Source organism: Eupeodes corollae, chromosome 3 (genome assembly GCF_945859685.1).
Source record: "Eupeodes corollae chromosome 3, idEupCoro1.1, whole genome shotgun sequence".
Lineage (NCBI taxonomy): Eukaryota > Metazoa > Arthropoda > Insecta > Diptera > Syrphidae > Eupeodes > Eupeodes corollae.
The window spans coordinates 71003494-71009391 of record NC_079149.1 but is presented as its reverse complement, the minus strand read 5'-3'; the positions used below and the strand labels follow the sequence as shown (position 1 = coordinate 71009391).

Sequence of the window (5898 nt, the reverse complement as noted above, 5' to 3'; positions counted from 1 at the left end):
TATTTTTTTTAATTTAAACCTCTGAAATTCGAGCAAGACTGATTAAAATGTACATACAGTATTTTAAGAATCATTAATAATAAAGGGTGTTTTTTTAGATGTCTGGTTTTGAACAACGCATAATATTTTATGTTAAGGCTATGAATTTATTATTTATTTATTACAAAAATAAGGGTTCGCTATTATGATTTAAAAATAATTGCGGGCAAGTATCATCCGCGGAGGTCATAAATCATAACAGAGTCTCACTTTGATAGTCTTTTTCTAATTGACATTCAATAGTTTCATGTGTTAAATATACTGATATGAAATATAATTTTTTATATTAAACTTAAGGTAATAAAAAAAATAAAAAAAAGTATTTATTTGAACAAAATTTGTTTACTTATTCTTGAATTTGTTATTCAAAACCAATAGTTAGTTTTATTACGGAGAAACTTGTTAATGCTCAAAACTACTCGAGAAGCCGACGAATGCAACATGAACATCAGATTAAGTAAACATTGTGAACAATCTTCAACTCCGTTTATGTTATATAATTTTTGGTATGTTCGAGTTTTTGAAAGTTAATAAATAGATCTGATAGCTGATTTCATCACTGACATAGCATACCGTTTACCAAAATTACAAACAATTTATAAAATATTTTTTGCAGCTCACACTTTTAATATTATAAGTTTCCTTTTTTGTAAGGGAACGTATAATAGATTTGTTCTTTATATCTATCTGATTTCTGAATCATAAATATAATTTACAGAAATCGAATTCACTCCTATTATATAACAATAGATTTCTGTAAATAAAGAGAAGAACATAATGTACATATATTAGGCTCGTTAAAAAAATAGTGACAAAAGAAATGTTTGTAAAGCATTCGAACTTCGAAAATGATTGTGGTTCAGGCATAAGAAACGGAGCAATTTATTGTCTATTTAAAATTTAAGATATATATTTTATTTATTGTATTCATCATAGTTGGGAAGAAATTGTTACTATACTGATACTCTGTTCAATTTGAATATGCAGTAGAGGTCTTATGAAAGAGCTTTTTCAAAGACACTGGTGCCTGCTGATATTTGCATGGCACTTAACTTAAGAAATTGCCACTGAAACAAAAACCGAACCCCTGAGTTATATTGAAATTGTTTTTGAATATTTCACAAGCCCGCGTTCATCCCATCATCACCTGTTCTTCTGCGTGGAGACTGACCGACGACCTTCATTGTATATTCTTATTGGTTTGTTTAAAATAAAGAAAAAACACATTTGTTCAGAGTTACCAAATTCCTTCGTTAATGGAATCTGTAGAAGCCTATATTTGGTTTTTCGTATAGAGCATTCAGAAATGAAGCTTTTTATAGCTTTTGAGAGAATATATTTTCAGTTTTAGGAAATCGGTTTTCTGCTTAAATTACTACTATTTTTCCTTAACATAATATAATTGTAAAAACGCACTTATATTACTTGGCTATTTCTTTCTCTTTTGGCAAGTTTTTGATGGAGTTCGTTTCGATTAAAAAACTTAGTTTTAAGTTCGTAATAGTTTTTGTGTTCATGAAAATTAAAATTAAAAAAAAGAATTTCGTAAATACTGCAATTCAATAAACTTTTTGAGTTGATAGAATCTATATGCTGTGTTTTTGTGGTTATTTGAATTTAAAAGCGCTTCAAGAATTTCAAAGGACATACATGTACAGAAGCGGACAAAAACTGTGATTATATTTTCTGTAGCTGAGCGAACTGTCTACAAATTGTTTGGAGGAGAATAAAAGCAAAAGCCATAACTCACCAAAAAAGAAAGTAAAAATATGGAAAGAGCAAAGTCGGCGATTTTGAAAGATGTCAGACAAATCTTTTTCACGTTTACTCTTAGGGAACTCTTTAAAATACTAGACTGCTTTCTTACCTTGTTAAAAAAGGTAGAATTAATTTGATTTTAATTCAGTTTACGATCTATATGTTTCTGTTTATAAAATCTAAATTAATGGTTGGCAAGCCTGTGAGAGCTTTGAATTGGAGATAGCTTTCCGCATTCTATAAGGGTATGGATTAAAGGCAAATATACTATCTTCCCTGCACTGCATATTCAATTTAAACAGAGTATAATCAATACAATAATAAAACATATTATTTTCGTAAATAACATTTAAAATAGTACCCGTGGCATGTTGGTTAATGCTTTGGACTTTCATGCCAGAGGTCGTGGGTTCGATTACTGCCTATGCCATCTAAAGTCTTTTCACGGGTACTGCCTCTTGCGAGGAATTGACAAATTCTCCATGACTAACTCTTGTTATGAAAAGTTGCTTTTTCAAAATTAGCCGTCCGGATTTGGCATATAAACCGTAGGTCCCCTGCGTTCCTGGCAACATTACTCGCACACAGGAATGGTTGAGAGTTGTAAGTCACTAGGCCCTAGTTCTCAACGGACTGTTGCGCCACCAAAAAAAAAACTTAATTTAATAAATTTCCTTGTATTTAATTTAAGTGTTTCCATCGACAACTTGAATAAACTCAGTACATTTTTTAATTACAATTACAACTAATTGAAATATGTATTTTAATTACGATTAAAATTAATCAAAATTTATATTTTATGTAATTGTAAACGAAAAATGGCTCGTAATTGAAATGAAAGTAATCATTATTTCCAACTCTCGTATTTACATTCATATGTATTTAAGGCTAATTAAAAACAATGAAACGTCTTCGATTTCTAATGGAACTATATTTTTCGGCAGAATTGAAACAATCAAATATATTTAGAAGTAACTCATTGTGTTATTCTTTTTTGATACTTATCATATGTTAATTTTGTACGTCCTGTTTGTTTTATTTCTAAGTTTATACATGATTCGTAAGTGTGTACTCTTTTCGAAGAAATTCATAGCTTATTTTAGAATAGTATAAAATAAGTCCTCATAAGGTAAACATTTTTTTAGAGAGGAGCAGAGAGTATCGACAATTTGTCGAAAAGCTTTGTGACAATTATGTACATATATGTTTAATTTTGAACTGATATTTTTGTTTATTTCAATGCATGTATCTTCATTGAACATGAAAGCAAAATATCGAGATATAATTAAAATCAAGGTCAATCCATTGTTCAATTTTTCAAGTAGAGAGCAAAAATAAAATAAAATATTGGCCAAACTGAAAACTATTCCATCAGTAATGATAACACTTCCATGCTTAATCTTTTTCAATCGGATATAATTTCTGGTATCTCAACATTAAAATCCAGTTTGAATCCTGGCCCTGATGGAATTTCCTCTTTTGTTCTAAAGCAATGTAAACTCTCGTTAGCTTAGCCACTTATGATTATTTTTAATAAATCTCTCTCTAGTGGAACATTTTTAAACCAATGGAAATTCTCATGTCTAAGTGCTATTTACAAATCATGCGCAAACAATTTTATAGGTAATTATGATGCAAAACCTAAGTTATCAACAATTCCTAAATTATTTGAGCTAAAGTTAATTTATTTTAAATATAAAAGAAGACATTTGTGTTGAACAGCATGGATTTATGTCACGTAAATCCACCTCAACAAATCTCATTCTTTTCTGCAGACACGTCACCTATTCCCTTGAATCTGCTTCCATGTTGAAACTATGTACATAGGTTTTGTAAAACCTTTTGACTCAATTTGTCATACTCATAAAATAGCTCAAAGCTTTAGGTATTCATGGTTTGTTAATGAAAAATGTATCCAGCTACCTTGATGATAGGAGGCAATATGTGAAACTAGGAAAGTTCATCTCTTGTACCATAAAAGTTTCATCATCCGTTCCTTAAGGAAGTCACCTTGGACGACTTCTTTTTAACATATTCGTTAATGGTAACCCATTCCTTCTTGTATCCCTTTATGTATTCTGATGATTTAAAAATATACATATCTATGTATCAAAAATAGAGTCGACCATCAAAATGATTCAAATATCTAATGTGTATAATGCAATTTAATGTTTTTACTGCACATTGCACCTATTTCCAAAGATACACGACTTGTGAATTTTCAAACAGATTCTTGATCGCAAATCAAAGATGCGTTTTTAATCCAAAGTTGTCGTTTCCGTTACACGGAGAGTCGTAGACTGTATTATATCCAGGGCAAATTCAACGCTTGGTTTCATAAGACGGAACTGCAGTAAGTTCTTCAACCGTTACGCCTTAAAATCGATTTACATGTCTAGTTCGTATTATTCTTGAGAATTGCTCAATTGTATGGTGTCCTTCTTCCTCTTGTGGGTTAAGCTGTATTAAAAAAGTTCAAAAGGCTTTTACAAGATTTTTAGTCAGAAAACTGAGGTGGGGAATTGACTGCCCTTCTTATGCATTGATTGGACTTAATTCCGTATATATATTCTTTCTGCATAGCTTTTAGTCATCTATTTATATATATAATAAAACTATTATTATTTCAATTGTTAGTAATCTGTAAGATTTATATCTTTAGATGAATGACAAAACAAAAATATGTACATACAAACAAAAGTACCTACATAATGTGATATTTGAAATGTCTAGGTTGTAATATTGATGTTAATAATGTTAGTTTCTTTGTAAGCATGTCATTGTAGATTTTAACATAATATAAAACATCTTAGAATTGATCAATCAAACCCAATAATTTAAATAAAATACAAATAAAAAAAATCAATTAGCAAAAAACAAAAAAGTCAGCAAATGTAAGATACAAACTTCTACTATCGACCATTTGTATTTATATAAATGATTGTGGTTCCTTTTTTATTTGTTTAAATATCCTATTTATTTATTGTACAATAACGAGTACCTACAAATGTTTACAATCAAGTTAACTTCTTTCATTCATTTAATTTCACTATAACTACATATATTAAAATCACAGGTTACCCGAATCTGCAATACGAGTATGCTTTCTTAAATCATCGTCCCTCTTTTTCAAGCGCAAACCTTAAGAAAACATCAAGCAACATAATAAATCGGAACAGTAAAAATATCAACTTGGAACGGGAACAAAGAACATAATACCTATAAGATTGCGTCTTGAAAATAACTTATGGAACAATCTAATGAAGCTATTGGTATACCTACTCAAACAGGTTATGAACTATAAAAATAATACAACAACACAGTTTAACTCAGACTAATGAGTCAGAAATTAAACATCGAGTCCAAAAACTAGGAAGAAAGATTGCATACGTTAAATCGAAATTCTTAACGTCTTAACTACGTCTTGTCTGTTTCATGGTTGCCTGGTTTAAGTCTACAGTTTATTATCAATATGGTTATGGTTTTATTCGGGCGTTGTACAATAACTAACAGTATCTCCTGTGTTTAGATTATTACGAGGCAATTTCAGACCAAAAGATCCTGCAGGAATTTATAACGGGATGGTGATCCCAACAATTGACCTGTACCATACCACAAGATTGAAGTTGTTTTACGCAACGAATTATTTATGTGTATGAACAAGGTATGTGCACACACACATACATATAAACTACATGCAGTCATTTAAAAATTTAACTATATAGACGTTGCTATGGGCTCTTGAAATGCAAAATGTGTCTGGCACTCACTGTGGTAGGTATACAAATTTAACAGGGTGTTTTGCACAAAAATATTAAATAGCTTTATCACCTTCTTGTATCTCATTTGAATCAGCACATTGCAAATGTATTGCATTTAAATTATACATCCAATTTTTCACTTCGTTTTGAAATAAAGGTTGCTTGAATACCTATTGGTATAAAGCTTTATAATTTAGTGGTTTTAACATTTTCCAAAAATAGTAATCGAGATGCATACATTATAAACTCAGAGAACGGATTTTTATTCCAAACTAAATGTCTACCATTTATAAGCGTAGTTCTGGAGATAAGCATTCATAATGAATTGCCAAACCAAAAA

The 5898-nt window shown here is 30.0% G+C and overlaps 1 protein-coding gene across 1 annotated transcript in view; it reads right to left on the bottom strand.

Moving 5' to 3' along the window:
• Positions 1–5898, bottom strand: part of LOC129949436 (neurogenic protein mastermind) — a 160734-nt gene that overhangs the window by 147441 nt on the left and 7395 nt on the right. The window lies entirely within an intron of this gene.